The 18,136-nt window shown below is 38.6% G+C and overlaps 1 protein-coding gene across 1 annotated transcript in view; it reads left to right on the top strand.

The window, feature by feature from the left end:
• LOC135414564 (uncharacterized) overlaps window positions 1-18,136 on the top strand; it is a 131,406-nt gene that overhangs the window by 16,559 nt on the left and 96,711 nt on the right. The window contains exons 3-4 of the mRNA XM_064655464.1: window positions 15,856-16,107; window positions 16,726-16,789. The gene's annotated coding sequence lies outside the window, so the exon portion shown is untranslated. The remainder of the gene's footprint in view (window positions 1-15,855; window positions 16,108-16,725; window positions 16,790-18,136) is intronic.

An 18,136-nucleotide genomic window follows, 5' to 3' on the forward strand; every position in this document is an offset into this window, starting at 1 on the left:
CATGCCTAAGATGCACATGTATTTTTCCCCTTCTCCTGAAAAGGTATTGAGGCAGAAACAGTGTAGTACGAAAGCTTCTCACTGCTGTTGGAGAGCGAAGGCGGTAAAGTTGCACTGACAAATGCAATTTGGGAGCCTGATTCCCATTGAAATCAGTAGGAATTGGGTGATTAAGGGCACTTGCAAATGAGGGTCTGGCTTTTGGCTAGGCTGCAGAAAAATGTTACTGGGAGGAACCACAGATGGGATAGGATCAAACAGCATGTTTTGGGTTCCACTTCCTTTCTCATGTTGGTCCTACCCATTGTTTGAATGGTGCTACTCAGCCCTCAGGCCACTATCGGCGATGAGTTTGCTGACAGCTTCTTTATGACAATCAAGTTGAGCTTTCCATTGACAGTAACACACAACAAAGACTCCTTAGTTTCTGTGTGTCATCTGTCTCTATTTTGATTCTGTATCTGCCACAGATGTCAGTTCATGGTGCTTATTGTTTCTCGCTTTTTAACTTAAGAAGATAGTCCTTTCTGCAATCAATAGCATGGATTTTGCATTTGTATTTAAGAAAGCTGCTTGTTTCTTGTCTTATCGTATGTTTGTGTGCAATTAAGTCTAAAAGTCCCCCTCTACCCTATGGAAAAAAAAAAAGGTATGAAAGATTTTAATCCTGCATTTGTGTGGTGGCATGTTTCATAGCTACCGTTGTTGCAAAGGTGAGGTGACAGGCAGTGACTGGGTTTTCCTCTCCAGTATTTATTTCCCATCTTCTGGATGCCCGTAGTTCACATGCTCTGAAATGAAACGTAAAACATGCTTGGTGTTTATATCTACTGTCACTACATTGTGCAAACACAGCCATCAATGTCTTCTGAGCTGCAGTCTGCCTTGAAGAGCTTCTTGTGGAGCCGCCCACACAAGAAATTCTGCATATGGAAGTTGTAGCAGAAGCTTCCAGCCTTCGCCTTCAATCTTGAGGTGGAAACTTAACATAGAATTTGCTTATTGGCAGACAAAAAAGCAAAACCTTTGAGAACAGCCTGAATATATTTGAAACAATTTTTTATTGTAGCAGATGTGTGTGAAAGGTGATATGGAGGCAGTAATTCTTCCAACAGTGCCATTCTGCATGGGATGTGTGCTCAGGGTTAGTTGATAGAAAGGTGGCTGTTCTATTTTGTAGCTTCTTCCCTCTCCATCTGCAGCATGGCCTCTTGATTATTGCTTATAAAAGCATCAGAGCTGAAACTGAATAGAGGATAAAAATCCCAGAAAATCTAAGACATTTTTGAGTCTTAGCATTTTGTTAGGCTTTCCTGGATGCTTGGATCACCAAAGTATTTTTTCAAAACAATTTCTTAGTGGGGCTTATTCAGGTCTGTATAATATGTTATAGTTTACCTTAAATATATACCTGTACTGCAAGAAGAATTAGATATCGCTATAGTGTAATATATTGCTTTCAGAAAAAGTAAAAAATATAAATCTTGGCAGACTAATAGGAGTTTCTCACAGCTTAACTACTTCCCCTTAAATTTTAGTATAACTTGAGTTCACAAGAGCATTAAGTTAGGCAATCAAAATGCGAATGTCTGGCATCTCTTCAGTTTGAAATAGCAGTCTTCAGGGTGTCTTGGAAGTTTGGCAGTTTGCACTGAGATAGATGTAATTCCCAGGATGCTTCTCAGCTTTTTCATGTCACTGCTTTCCAGTTGTGATCCACAGTTTCTAATAAAACCTAGCCTACTCACAAAAATTTAGCGTCTCAAATAGCTGAGAAGGCAAATTGCCAGTTTTGGTGTCTATATGAATTCAGAGCACTAATGACAACTACCTGTGACTGTATCTACATTACAGTTAAAGGTGTGACAGCAACACTCGCAGACTGATCTAGCTAGCCTGGGCAACAGCACTGAGGTTACAAGACCATTGGATTTAGCTTCAGCTGTATAGATCTGGGCAGTATCCTGGTACTGTGTGGTAGCTGAAGCTACTTTGCTTATAGCTATTGAGTTTTGGGGTAAGTCAGCTTCAGTCCTACCTTTGGCTGCAACTTAAAAGCAACCTTAAACTCATTCTGAAGAAAGAGGAGATTCTAATACCTAGGAAAAGCATTAATTTGAAGAAACAAAACAGTCAAGATGAAAGAGGTGATGTTGCATCTTATGACTACTTGCTCAATCTTAACGACTGCTTTCTTGACAGGGAAGTGCTAATGTTGCAGCACCAGCAGCCAGACTGTGTCTGTCTGGCTCTTGGACTCAGCTTGACCAAGAAACTGTGTTTATGTGCAGTTCATATAGACCATCCAGCTGTTTTCTTTGTCTTTTTCTTCTCCAGGCTAAACTAGTTTCAGCATGCTTTGTGTCACCTGTTATTAGTGTCATTAATGCCATATATATGAATCAGGTTCCAGGAGCTAATGAGATCTGGATAAAAATTCACATGCGCGTGGCTTTTGTTTGCTTCCAAAGTTTGGACTCACTGGACGTTCACACTTTTAAACTTTTCTTTATAAGAACGAACTTCATTATAAATCGCTTTTAAAGAAGCCAATGCCCTCATGCATCCAAGAACAATATAAGAATCTGGGTTTGAATCCCCTCAGCTGAGTAGTCTCTTAGTATGCCAGACTCTAGACAGCTATGGAAAAGGTAGGGGATGACACCTTCTGCTTTGGCAGTGTTTCTAAGTAAAAATGTGTGTTATACCTAGTGTTTTAATCTGGTCTTAGTGTGGCGCTTGTGCTGTAAGCTTGTCTATTGTGTTGATCAGCAGACGAAGCACAGGCCTGATAGCTTATGATCAGTAGGCATGAGATGGGCCCTTGAAATGCTTAGCTAAACCAAGATCTTGGCATGCAAGGTGGTAGAACGTCTGGCACTTGGCGAACATCACTGGTGAGAGTTAAAGCACCAATGACTTTCAGGTGCCAGAGCTTTGAAAGCAGATTTCTATTTATAAATACAAATGTTGCTCAGAGCAGAGCCAGTTGGTATGAGGTAATGTTACTGTGCCTCAATAGGTCTCTATGCTCTGTCCTCTTAGTATGTGGCAGACACAAGTAATTCGAGTGAGCATACTCCCCAGTGAAGGGAGCTGAGCTGCTGTGAGTTACACTGTTTTTTTTGTTGACTTACACAAGCCAGTTACTGTAGGTCAGCCGAGGTGTTATACTTGTTTAGCTTCCAGCATTTCATTTGAATCTTTAAGCCTTTAGACACCCAAAAATCTCTATGGATGTGGCACTAATGATGTAGAAGCAACTTTTTTTATCTGAAAGTGCTTTTATCTACCAGTTGACCAGGGAAGATGCTTAAGCTTACATTTGAATGAGAGGGGAGCAGCTGGCAGGGCATTCTTCCATACTGCTTTGGAACTTGCACTTTCCCCAATACCAAAATAGTTCTGGGACACTTTGCAGTGGCCCACTTGTTTTTCTTAGCTGTAAGGGGTTGGGAGGATTCTGGTGGAAGATTGTAAATATATCTTTTCAGCTGTTGGGCTATGTTTATTATCCAGTAAAAGGGAGCTACTGCTTTAGTATATCTTTATAACTGACACTCTAAAAATATAATCTCTACCAAAGGATAAGTGTCTCTTTCTTTAGAGTGACTGTATTCATATGGAGTACAATTATACAATCATACACAAGACAGGAGGCAAATCCATTTTGCTGAGAACTAGAAGAATGCATGGCAGTGTATATATATCAAGATACTGAGGATAACATTTGCTAATGAATTGAGGGTAAGTTCTCAGTGAACTGATATTTACTCTATAATTTTAGCTACAGTAAGTCTACCTAATATTGGATTTTTGCTTCCCTCCTATGAACATACACAGTCACTCTGAGTGGCAAATATTTGAGAGTGGAATTGTGGTTACAAAAGCCAGAAAATGGGAATTAGATTTCAGCTTCTTTTAGTTCTGTAGACTTTATTACACTCAAACAAAAAAATATCACCTTCCACCACTCTTTACATCATGTATTTGCTCCAAGAAAAGAAATTTGCTCCAAGAAAAGAAATTTGCTCCAAGAAAAGAAATTTGCTCCAAGATAGGAGGAGTAATAGTTATAGGAATTTGAAAATCCCTATAGGGCTTTCACATATTAATGGCTGTAATGACATGATAAATGTCAGGACAGAAACAAAGTCTTATTGTAAACAGTGTAACTGCAAAAGGAAGGAAAAAGCACAAAGCTGCCAGTTGTGTTGGCATTGCACAGTATAAAATTGCTCAGTATAAGAGAGTAATTTCTCCTGCTTTGTGTTATAACTCTCTTACCTCACTTTCCTCCAAAATTTTAGGGAGGGTGGGCAGAAAAATGTAGTATTACAAGACTGTCCTGTCTCTATGTAGAAGATGATGAGCTTATATCTCATGAACAGATATATTCCAAACTTCAAGATGCCATGGGATCGTATTTCATTTACATCATAAGTTATAAGTCGTCTCTACATTAGCTTTGCCCCTCCTTCCATCACCACCTACCTTCCAAAGTTCTTCTAAATAGATTACATCTCTTAAGAGTTATATTTGCTTTGCTAATGGCTATTTTTGGGCTATCAAATGGCCTGCTCTACTGCTGAAGCTCTGCTTCAGTGTATTCTCTAATTTAGGAACTTACTTAGAATGTAGACTTCAAAGCCCTGAAGTCTCATTTTTGTAAGTGACTGATGAGCCTAAGTCACTTCTCCTAGTCTTGAATTTAACCCAGACCTTAATTCTTCTTTTTGGAGAGAACTAGGTACACATAGAGAAGAAGTTTGAAAATGTTTCTCATAGCCATGATTTAAAATGCTGGTTTCCTCTTGTTTAAAGGAAGCCAAACTCACCTACTCTCTGCTGAGTAGTTTGATATGTGGTGGACTAACTTGAATTAGATCCTCTTATAGCTAAGATCTTTCTGCTTCTCAAGGCATCTTATAGGGGCTGCTGAAGATTTCTTGAGAAAAGCAGTCTGCTGACTCAGAGAATGTGCATGGATGGAAATACAACTGTAATAAAAAGACTTAAAGTTATCCTTGCCTGGAAGCAAGATCTTAATGAAATGGCTGCAGCCAGCATGACATAACCCTGTGATGAGAATGCAGAAAGGGGCCTCACATTTGTTAGTCACACTAGTGTGAACTGTAAGCACAGTGCAAGTAAACACCTGAGTCCTTTGTTGTATTAATTTCTCCAATTTAGTTTGACAAGATGAATAAAAGATCTGTTGCTGCAAAGAGTGAGGAAATTTTTTGCAATAGACAGTATAGAGAGGAAGGCATTAATACAATTTTTTTAGGAATAGCATGTATCATTCTGCTGCTCCATGTTCATGAATAGTGAATTAAAACTGGAGCAGGTGCAGGGAAAGACTTTGAGGTTGATCACAGGAATGGAGAGTATCTTATGAGTCCATAAAAGCTAAATAAGCTCACATCTCTATAAATATGTGGGAGGGGAAAATAGAGTTAGACTGAAAACCATTGTGGGGATGAGAACATGTGGGTGTGAACTAAGCTAAAATAAATTACAGTAATGTTTTTAAAAAACCTAACCTTCAACTATGAGGTGTGAGAATGGAAGTCTTAACTTCACTTAAGACTGATGCGTTTAAGAAAGCAACACCTTGACATTGAAATGATGACAACCTGGAGATTCAATTGATCCTTTTCTGTCCTGTTCTCATGTGGCTTTATAAGAAGATATGATAATGAAAATGTTAACAATATCTCAGTTTTAGAATTCACAGAATAGTTGAAGTTGGAATGAACCTCTGGGGATCACCTAGTTCAATCCCTGCTTAAGCAGAGTCAGCCATGGCAGGTTGCTTAGGGCTGTGTCCATCTATGTTTTGAATATGTCCAAGGATGGAGACTCTACAACTCTCTTGGCAACCTGGTCCATGGTTTGATCACCCACACAGTAAAAAAAATGGTATAATGTTCAGATGGAATTTCATGTGTTTTAATGTGTGCCCATTGCCTCTTACCCTGTCACTGGGCGCTACTGAGAAGAGTCTGGTTCCTTCTTTTTCGTTCACTTCTATCTGATATTTATTCATATGGATGGGATCCACCTGACCCTTTTCTTCTCTGGGCTGAACACTTGTAACTATCTCAGCCTTTCATGTCAGATGCTCCAGCCTCTTAATCACCTAAATTGCCCTTTGCTGGACTAAATCTGTCTTGCACTGGGGAGCTGTACTGGTTTTGGCTGGGATAGAATAATTTTCTTCATAGTAGCCTGTATGGGCTGTGTTTTGGATTTGTGCTGGAAACAGCATTGATGATACAGGGACATTACGGGACATTACCGCTGAGCAGTGCTGACACAGAGCCAAGACCTTTTCTGTTTCTCACACCACCATACCAGCAAGGAGGCTGGGGGTGCACAAAGAGTTGGGAGGGGACAGATCTGGGACAGGTGACCCCACTGACCAAAGGGATATTCCATACACATAGAGTTATGCTCAGCATTAAAGCTGGGGGAAGAAGGAGGAAGGCGGGGAAGTTTGGAGTAACGGTGTTTGTCTTCTCGAGTTAACCATTGTGTGTGATGGAGCCCTGCTTTCCTGGAAATGGCTGAACATCTGCCTGCCCATGGAAAGTGGTGAATTAATTCCTTGTTTTGCTTTGTTTGCGTGTGTGGCTTTTGCTTTCTGTATTAAACTGTCTTGATTTCAACCCACAAGTTTTCTCACTTTTACTCTTCCAATTCTCTTCCCCATTCCACTGGGGGGAAATGAACAAGCAGCTGTATGGTGCTTCGTGGCTGGCTGGGGTTAAACCATGAGAGGAGCCCAGCAGTGGACTCAGCACTCCAGCTGTGTATCACCAGGGCTGAATACAGGGGAAGGTATTGACCTGTTGGCAATGCTGTTCCTAATGCAGTCCAGGGCGCTCTTGGCCTTCCTTGCTGCAAGGGCACATTGCTGGCTCATGGTGAACATATTGGCTGGAAAGACCCCAAGGTCCTTCTCTGCAGAGCTGCATTCCAGCCAACCAACCCTTCGCCTGTACTGGAGCCTGGGATTATTAAAGCCCTGGTGCAGGACTTTGCACTTCCCTTTGTTGAACCTCATGAGGTTTTTATCTTCTTGATTCTCCTTCCTGTCAAGGTTGCTCTGGAAAGCAGTGCACCCATCTGATATATTAGTCACTCTATCCAGGTTTGTGTTATCTGTGAACTTTCTGAGGATGCACTCTGTCCCTTCGTACAAGTTATTAATGAAAGTATTAGGCAATACTGGACCGAATACTGATGACTGGGGACACCATCACTGTCTTGCCTCCAGCTGGACTTCATGCCACCCTCTCAGCTTGGCCATTCTTGTTTTCAATCCACCTCACTGTCCTCTGATATAACCTATACATTGTCAGTTTTTCTGTGAGGATGTTAAACAGAGAATGTCAAAGGCCTTACTGAAGTTAAGATTGCAAAGAGTTTCAAGAAGTTGTCAGGAAATGGATGTTAGTACTGAGGCAAAGTAGAATAACATATGGAAATTAGTGAGGGTAGGAGACGTGGCAACCAGAAATAAAACTCTGTTAAGGATAAAAGTAAAGATGCTATGTTTTCAGAGGAAAAACTGATTCCACAAATCATTTAGAATATTTTGCACAACAGCTTGTACATTAACAGCTGTTGCCTTTAAAGTTCTTGATGTAGAAGGATACAGAATAGAATTAATTAATAAAATTATGTATTATAGTTACAACAAATTACTTTTAGTGTATAGAGAAAGTTGATCACTTTGTTATTGGTATTAGGCTATTTCCAACAGTTGAGTGTGGTGAAAAATAAAAAATCAATGCCCTTTTCCCAGATATTTTTGGTATGCTGTCAACAATGCCACCACAAAAGAATGCTCTCTGCCAGTGGATAAAGATGACTTTTGCTAAGAGGATTGCTGGATATTTGAATTACAGGAAGAGAAACCACATGGTAAGAGGGAATGATTGTAGTGAGGTCAAAGTAACTAGACCCGTAATGCAGTTATATTTGATTCTGCATGCAGTTCTAAAAGAGCCTTAGGGTATCAATGTCCTGTATTGCTGTATTAATTGTGATCTACCAATGACACTAAAGTCAAATTTCTGGGTTTAAGTGTTTAAGCATGCATTTATGCCTGTATGAAAAAGCAACAATGATGGTAGTCTAAGACAAAGCCAAGTAAAGTCTCATCTTAGTTGAAGAATGTGTAATTATACTACAAGAAGAATATTTCATCCTTTACTGTCAGAATTTATGTGGATCAAAGTTAGTAGACAACCCAAACTTTAAAAGTTTTACCCAAGTGTTTTATTTAAAAGGCAAAAAGGAGCTTGGCATTTTAGAGAACCCAGTGCTGCCAGTTTCATGCTACAAGGCATGAACAGGTGTTAACAACACTGTTCATCTTTCCAAAGCAAAACTAAAGAAGCACAGCTGTATGTAGCATGTAATTTTAAAACAGGCTTTCTGTATAATTTGAATAATATTGCAAGCTTACTCCACTATATTTTAAGAACAGCTTCTCAAATGTCTTTATAAGTTTTCTTTATTTAACACATGGAGCTTTAGTGAAGTTTCCATAGATACCCTTTTTAACACTAGAAAACAATTTTAGTAGTTCTCAGTCATACAAACTATTCTTCAGTAAAAATAAGTCCTTCCTGCTGAGGTGCCTAATGGTGGAAGAAAAGGCAGTCTCAGACACTCCTTCTAGTAAGAGGAAAAAGAAGCTTACAAATCCAGTTCAGGTTGTTCAGATGCTCAAATTATATCGTCTTGAGTTTGATGTCTTGAGGCCTAAACAGGCTTTTAGTTGAAAGTAGTGCAGACATATATTATGACACCCTGTTCCCTGAAAAGCTTAAAACAGAAGGGGAAGCCTTCTGACTCTGAGAAACATTAAAGTCTACACTCACAGAATAGGCCATAAAACATTAATTAAGCCAGAGTTCACCCTTAGCCTGGCTCAGTCAGCAGAGGCATAAATGAGAAGTGGTAACACACCGTCACTATCTCAGAAATGCCTCTAATTAAGAATAAAAAAATTAAAAGAGATAATTACCCAATAGATAAGCTTAGCTTTGATTATCAAAATTCGTGTAAGAAGAGCTGTCTACTCAATACAATGCTGATAGGACTTAGAGATTCTGCATATACTATCCAGCAAGGAACATCTACCAAGATTTACCTAAACCATCACTATACTCCCAACTCCAGTCCAGAAAATGTGCTGAAGGACCTTAGTTGTCTCAGTCTCATATTAACCTGCACCTGCTTGGTTTGTGCTCTAAATAGCATTTTAAAGAAGATGGAGCTTTAAAGTAACATTCACACTAAGAATTCTTCTAAATATCTTTTTCCCGTCCATCCTACATTTCCTATTTGGACTTTAATGAGATCATAATGGGAAACCTACTTCCTACAGCCAAAATAAAAGTTATAGGTTACTTCTGATAACATTTAAGTGATAAATTTTTTTGTGTGTGTTTTGTACCATGGAAATGCTATTTTTAAATTGATCTGATTTAGTTCTACTGTACTGAGTCATCCTGTTAATTCTTTAGTTAGTACCACCTGTTTTAGCTAGCCTTTCACTGTTCTAGCTAGCCTCTAGCTAGACTTGGCCGAAGAGGGGTCTTAGCATTTATTCCAAAATCTGAGCATGAGTCCTAGAAATAGTGGTTAGAGTGATGATTTTCAGAACTAGTCTGTTGGTGGGACATAGGTAAAACCATGAACAGCAGATATTGCAAAAAGATTTGCCTATAACAGTTGTCTGAATATGTCTTTCAGTGTACTGAGATTTAAAAAACCTGTAGACCAAATTCTCTCTGAAGTAGGTGGATATCAGAAATACCTCCTCACAGCAGTGTTAAAGTGGGAAGAATAAGTAGGTGGGAAGAATATCCATCTCTATTGCTCTAAACAACACAGAACTTGAATAGCCACATTTTTTAAACCAGAACTACACCAAAGCTCAAAGATGTGAAGAGTCAGAGGGCTGGCTTACATCGTACTTACTTTGGCAGTATTTTTATCTGCTCCACATGACTGTGTGGTAACTTCTTTTTAAAGGACAATTATTTCAGTGATGGTGCAAATATTACTGAGTGTGTGCATCTCTAACATATCCTTAATAGAAGGGTGTCTTAACTCATGTCAGGATGAGCCAATCCTATAACCATGAAAGTCAAAAGCAAAATTCTCTCTAACTTGTAAAATGGGGTGGTTAAAGAGGATTTCTGAAAGACTTTAGATAATAAACATGATTCAATTTACATTTTAAGTATAATATTTTCATAAACATATTTACTAATTGCCTAGGGCCTTTACAAGTGTTTGCCCAATCATCTGTACAAACAGATATTGAATCATAGGAATATAAAACTTACTTCAAAATTCTAGTTTGTTATAACTTGAAACTTGGAGAGAAACTAGAAGTCTGCTTTCTTCTGCTGAATCCTCTCAAAGAACTAAGATCCGCAGAAGGCAATGATATTTGGTAAATTTCCTTATGAAGTTTGATTTATCCCCTTTGAATACAGATTTTCCCAGGAATTAAAACTACAGAGTAGTTACCTTCAGAAATTTAATATGTGTAAATGACAGTTTGGTGATTGGACACCTCATGTTTCTTCACCAGCTATTGAATGTCTTTGAGATAATCATGAGGTCCAGCCTAGTTTTTGATAAGCTTTCTGCCCTAAGAAATATGTCTTATTTTTAGCCTCAGCCTATGCACCAAGGAAGTGGTGCATTCTCTTAGATTTTCTCCCAAAATGAGCAGAATTTCTTTTGCCGTGTTATGAATATGGATTCCTGAAACATCTTGCTGCCTTCGAGGTGGCAGACTGTAGGTTCTCTAAGTCAGCAGTTGTTTTCACATCTTTTCTTTCTCCTAATGATCTCGATCAACTTGATTTCTGTCTTGATTTGATCTAAGTGAGAGTCGATTTGGGAAGGTGAGAGCCTTCCTGGGTTTTGAATCTCAGAGAAATCTAAGTGTAGTTTATTGTGGTGGAAATCCATTAACTGTAACTCAGCTGGACAGAACCATTTTGTTGTTGAATATATCTGTCTGGTATCAGTCTTATAGGATACCAGTGATTCTCATTAATCTGTATTGATACTAATTGTAAATGTTGTGTAGTGTTTATCACAGAGACCAACTGATTAATTTTGCTCATGTGGCTTGCGAGGTCAACTTTTCTATGACATTGTTACAGTATCTCTGCTGGACATAAGGGAGTTTTTTACATTTTTGCTTACATCCTAGTATAGGCGTAAGAAATGGGATCTATAATTGTGTAACTTCATATTTCTCTCTGCTTTCAAATTCTATTGCTACGTTAAGACAGGCATTGGCTCTTCTGTTATTTCAACAGAGCCCATATTTTATTCTATATATACTGTCACAGCATTTGACTGCTGTCATATAGTCCTTTGGTAATCTGTTTACTCATCTGTCCTATACTTCATATCTCACATTCTCTGCTGAGGGAGTGAAGATAATCTGTTAGAGTGTTACCTTTAACTGAAAGTTTGCTTTGTTAGTTTGTTTTGCTGTAGATGTCTCGCTATGACTATGTTAGAAAAGGTGTGGCCAAAATTGTTACAGGTTCTTCTCTTCTGGGGTAGTAAGCCTGTAATATAGGTAGCAGCATATGAAACCTCACAGACTTCTCAAGTAAGTCCACATATATGGAGTATTTCATTAGGCAATTCCAGATATTTTCAGCCTTGTATTTACAAGGTTCAGTACAGACGATGGTGTAAATTGACATGCTGACTAGTATTGACTAGTGACTAAAAACAGTTATGAAGATAACTAGTGTCACCTTGTTGCTTGCAAAATGTTAATCCATCCATTTAATACTGGAATCTGACAGAGAGTCTGAAAGAGAGTGGAAATCTGTGGCCTTATCTGCATGAGATCTAGCTGGCAAACAGTCTGTTGGCATAGTGCAGATAGCAAGTTCTTTTGGCAGAATGCGTTCACATTTGGTTGCTTCTGTTGGCAGTATATTTCTTCATGGCTTCAGATTGTATTGGCAAAATATATGCAGCATGTAAGAGGGTCTTGGTAACTGTGTCTATAATGCTGTGTAGAACTCGTCTTGAAGCCAAATGTGCTAACTATTCATTCTGCACTTGTTAGGGGGTTGTTATTGCTGAATCTGGGGGCATATGAAAACAGCCAATTCTCCAGCAGGAAAAACATTGGGTAGTGCTGGAATTTTAAAGGTTATCAAGAGTGGCCTCACTGCTTTGTGGATAGGCTGTGTGCCTGGCTAATTCTGTTGTCTGTGCAGATAAGATGGTTCCTTGTCCTTAAGATAGCTGTGTCATCACTTGCTGTGAAGGGTGATGAGGTTTGTGGGCAGTCTGAGATATCTATGTGTAGACCCAAATATATTAAGATGCCATTATTTGACATGCAACTAGATGAGACTGCTTCTGAATATTGAATACTGAATATCCTTCAAGAATTATGGAACTGTGCATTAAAGCCACAGAAACTGCTTCCTCATGGCTGTATTTAGCATTCCCCACGTTTTCCCATTCTCATCATAGAATCATAAAATTGTTTAGGTTGAAAGGGACCTCTGGAAGGTCATCCCCTTGCAGAGAGCAGGTTCAAAAGGATCAGGTTGCTCAGATCCCTATCCAATTAGGTGTCCTCCAAGTCTTCTCTTATAAAGACTTGTAAGACTTATAAAGTTCTTCCATCCTCTCTGTGTACATCGTGTGCTTCATCTCCCAGTCAAATTGGTAGCCTTCCTCTGAACTCACTCCAGCCCATCAACGTCTTTCTTGTGTTGAGGGGCCGCAAATTAAATATGGTACTCAAAGCTATCTATAAAATAGTGAAGCTATACTAATAAGTGGAATGGTTTTGTCCATTGTAGGATGGACAAGACATTCTATAAGAAGAGCCAAGATGCCCAGAATGAGTGAACACCGAAGAGTAACAATGTCTAACAAGAAGCCTGGTTTTCTGCTGCTGAAATGGTTCTGAGGGTGAATGCCGCATGTTGTGTACTACATAACTTCTGCCACTATAAAATCCTTTGTGGACCTATTCAGGTGGATAAATAAGGTGTTTGTGCTAACTGCTGAAGTTAGAGATATGGCAGTTCCATCTGCCATGTGTACCAATTGTTTGAGGGAGCATAAAAGAGATCATTGTCATGGTATGCACTATCCAGACAGTGATTGTTTTTGTTATCACATATGCAGAAATTTTTTTAGCAATTAATTCTGGGGAAATTCCATTAAATAAAAAAATAACATAAAGCTGGATTTTCAGAAATCAGACTTTGCTTGCAATATGGGCAGTGCTTTCCTTGACATCTGTAGCTGCTTCTGAGTAGGAAGATTCATAGCAAATCTTCTCTGTTGATGTTCAATGCTGCTATAAAATGGAATGAGAAGATGATGTGGGTCTTCAATTAAAGACGAGTATTTTTCATATTGTGTTGTAGATTCTGGGTTGCTAGCATTTTGATTTTCTGATCAAGAATACAGCTTAGTATCCTTTTCTTTTTCCTTTGAAATTTGTAGCATACATTCTTGCAGTTTTCAGTCTTTCAGTTTGTTATAAGACTCTGCAAGAAAGGGAGTTTATGTTCACAATGTAGAAAAAAAAAAGAGCTTCTCTGATCTGTTTCTTTCCTGTTTACCATGCAGATTATTCTATGTGGGAAGGTGTACCCTTCAGATCCATACAGTCCATACAGTAGGATCTGATAGCTTAGAAATTCTAGAATACTCTTGAATATCTGTCATTCCATTGTCCATCTAGAGCTCATCATGGAGACACTCTGGCTGCCTGATAGTCTGGAAATGATAGAAACTGTAACAGCTATGACAAAAGGTCTCTGAGAGGAGTGTATGTATGCCACGGGCTTACTGGGTGGGATTAATCTTACTAAACACAGACAGTTCTTCATCTGGACTTAATTCATTGTGTATGGAGGGAAATAGGCATTTGTAGGGCCTTTTTTTTTTCATTTCGAAGCACAATTTTTCTCATCCCAATGCCACTGTCTCAAATAAAACAGCTGAATCACTTGTTAGATGCCTGCTTTCTCTGTTGATTTTAAAAGAAGCCTGAGATGATTCTTTCAGCTCTAAAAACCTGTGCCATAGCTGACTAAAGCTGGTTGTAATAAGTTTCCTTTTATTGTAATAACAGCAGGCCAAGAGAGAACTTAGGTTACTTGGAGGAATGGTTCTAACTTTCCCAGTTTTTTGCCCCTGTTGTTCTCAGAGGAATTGGCAGAGCAGGAATGCACATAGACTTCTGCTGGCTGTTATTTTTCCTGGTTAGGAGTTCTTTGTTGTCTAATGATTATTCCAGAATAAAGGGTCAAACTCATCCATATGTAGAGTTTTCAGTGTTTCAACCTATCTTCCTGCATAAAGTTTTTTGAGTGTATTAGGGAAGTAGTCTCACACTGTCAGATGCACAGTGGGTACTTTTGGAGAAGATACAACTGGCTGATCATCCTCTTTTCCAGGATTTGAACAACCAGACTGTGCCCTGGTTAGCTTCTGAAGCCATGAATTTAATTTCTTGAAGACATCTTGTGTATTTTCTATTTCCTTTGAGTGGTCACACTCAAAGAGTTGTGGTCAACAGCGCAATGTCCAAGTGGAGACCAGTGGCTTTCCTCAGGGATTGTTATTGGGACTGGCACAGTTTAACATCTTTGTCAGTGACATGGACAGTGGGATTGAGTGCACCCTCAGCAAGCTCACCTATGACACTGAGCTGTGTGGTGCAGTTGATACGTTGGAGGGAACAGATGCCATCCAGAGGGACCTGGACAGGCCTGAGAGGTGGGTCCATTCAGCAAGGCCAAGGGCAAGGTCTTGCATCTGGTTCAGGATAGTCTTAAGCACAAATATAGGCTGAGTGGAGAATGGACTGAGAGCAGTCTTGGGATTTTAGGGTCAATTAATTGTTTTGAAATGTTAATCTTAACAGTATCATTACCTTCTGTCCTGCTTCTCTTCCTTTCTACTGTCACTGAAGTCTTCAAATGATAAAATAACTTAAAAGCACCCAGTATTTATTTTGAAATTATGTAACTTGGTCATCTGGTGTTAGATTACTTCAGCAGTTCAGAGAGGGAGTTAAACACAGCTACTTTATTCATGACTGAGCCTTATTGCAGCTGATTTTTAGGGGTTTTGAATCTGCTCCAGTTCCAAGCAGAAGTCAGTGGGAATTAGGGCTGTGGCAACAGAAGCAAATTTGAAACCTTAATGACCAAATAAGGCCTTTTCTTCTCTGATAGCCTACTGAATTACCGTGGCAATACAGAGGAGTTTCAACAAGCAGATTGTATAATAGACTTTCAAGAACTTTGCTGTGTGTATCTGGCTATGAACTTCTAGATTTGAGCTCCTTTGTATGGAAAGTTAGCATCTAGTTTCTACACCTAAGCATTAGAACTGTATGTTTAGACATTAAATACCATATTTTCATTATAGGGGACTTGTCAAAGAATTTCTACCTTTGAGAACCTAGTAACCAGCACAAGTAGCCAACCTACTGTTAAATCAAAGCACTGAACATGGCTTTCTGATCCTTTCCTGTCCTCTTTTACTTGCTTTCCCTTCTGAGTTGTTTGTGAACTTATTGTAGAAATAGTTCCTTTTAATCTGTCTTTTAAAAATGTTTTCAGTTTTTTTCATAGTTTGTTTTTCAAATATGTTGATAGTCAGCTGAAGAGCTGATTATCACTTTTTGAATTAGTTGAAAGACTTGGCAAAAAAATCAAGATGCAAAGGAGCCTCGGAAGTTGCATTTTTTAATTGACTGTGTATTCACAATTTTGTCATCTTTGTTTTCTTTTTCAGTTCCCAATTTGAGCTGAAAAAATAACCACTGTATATTTATGTTAAATGTATCAGAAGATTGTGTTTGGAAACAAGAAAATTAAGAGAACTGTGTAACAGCATCACTATTACAGACACCTCTTGTATTTGTTTGAACCTAGCAGTCAGCTACTGCTTAATGCCTCCATTTCCTGATGCTGAAGGTCTGATGTTATCTTCCAAATGACTTAAGCAATCAGCAGTGCAAATACGTGAGGAGAGCAGAAAAGATTAGTAAGTGGAACTTTTAGAGAAATAACTCATGTATGTAGCTTTCAACTCACCCTTAGAGTGAGTTGATAAAATGGCAAATATCCATCATTAACACTGTCACCACCCTTGCCTCTGCTAACTTTTGAGTTGCTCTTAGTTCCATTTTTTAGATTGAGGAAATGGGAGGGTGAATTTGGGAAGTGAAGTTGAGAAGAAGCTGACACTGCTTATAAAGGAAAGTGAGGTATGTTGGGCTGTTCTAGCCACAGATGTTTATTCCAAAATATATAGAGGCTAAATTTAGAAATTATCTGTTTCTGTAGCCATTCACTGTTGTTCCTGCCAGGCAGTTTGTATCTGTAGACGGATGCCATTTTTATCAGGAAATTAAAGGAAGCCACCTATCTTCACCATGTCCCTGTTTTCTCTTGACACTACCTTTCCTTAATTCTGGCAACCACAAGAAAGTACCATATCTTCCTACAAAGATATTTACGTAGCAATCACATTATCACTCTATCTTACATAGAAATACTTAAATTAGCCTCATATTAATTAACATCAGTCAAATACTTCTATCAGTATAGACTCAACAGGAAAGAATTCAACACAGATTAACCTTTTGAATTTGCTTTTCAGGCAAGTTTTGCAGTCTCTGCCAAGTTCCATAGCTTCAGTGCTACTCTGCATGCAGGCTACCTGTGTAAGTACCTTCACATGATACAGTCATGCCTTGCTGGACATGTAGGCATGCCCTATTAGACTGCGTAGCACCAAGCAGAATGGGTTTCTCTCTTGGTCACAGTCTTTTACCATAACTTTGAGATACTTAATATAGGTGGCATATTTTGCGATTTTTTGTGTCCAAAATTTTATGAAAGAAAGTCCAAGTTCCAATGGCATAAAACTAGATGAAGACTGAAATAAGTTTTGAATGTATCAGCAAAGTAATATCGCTAGCACTACTGATTAGAAACAACAGGTTGGAATTAAGTTTTGAGGTATGTGTATAGAACCCGTGGCTGCTGCAAAATAAGTAAGCTATTAACTATAAATCTGTGGCACTCATTGAATTTCTTGCCACTAGCGATGTACTTTCAAAAGAGATCTGGATATACTGTTTTTTGCCTTGGAATAGTAAAAATACTTGTGTTCAGAAAGGAAGCACTAAATGGACAGTATTGAAAATCTAACAACCATAAGCTTAATAGCTGCTGAAGAAACATGGCTAATAGTCTAACTGTCTAGGATGGCTGTATGAATTTGGGAAATCTCTAGATGACTTCTACACTTAATCCTGTTTTCTGAACTGAGTGCTGTAGGATAACTGAAGAATTTTTTAGAATACCCTCAAGCGCTGTTGAGGCTTTCAGACTGAACATTTTCAGTTACAATAAACTAGAAATACCCAGGTGTCATGATAAAGCCTAAGATGCAAAAGCTATCATGTACTGTGAGTTTATGAGTGACAAGTTGCTGCTGCAAAGGAAAGTGGTTGCAGCTTAATGGTTTTAGAACTGGGCTTTTTTTTAGACATGGTAATAATGCACTCATTTTCATGGCCTTTCTTGGATTCATGATTTACTTGAGTCCAAAAGTTAATGAGATTAATCACAACAACATTTGCTTTAAAAAATATTTTCTAAGAGAAGGGCTGAATTGCCCTCAAGAGTTGTCATTCCTCTTAGGCATCTGTTTTATGATAGGGGATTTTACCCCATCTAAGTCACAGAACTTCTTCCCTTATTACAGAGTCCCTTTACAGGTGGTGAGAATGGATACCTAACTTTCACCTGGTTAGATAGATTCATCAGGACAGATGGACCCTACCGACCCGTAGTAGTTAAAGTAATATTTTTTTTGCAGTAAGAAATTCTAAGTAGTAGCCACTGTAGATATTTCAGTGTCCTCTTGAAAAAGGGAGAGACACAATTTTTTAGGGTAAGATTTTACAGTGTATTCAAATATAGGTATTTTGAATATATCTACAGGAAATAAACAGTGGGAAATGTAAGCCTTTATATTAGGCATGATGTGTAGAATATAGATG

The sequence above is a fragment of the Pseudopipra pipra genome, chromosome 5 (genome assembly GCF_036250125.1).
Source record: "Pseudopipra pipra isolate bDixPip1 chromosome 5, bDixPip1.hap1, whole genome shotgun sequence".
Classification (NCBI taxonomy): domain Eukaryota; kingdom Metazoa; phylum Chordata; class Aves; order Passeriformes; family Pipridae; genus Pseudopipra; species Pseudopipra pipra.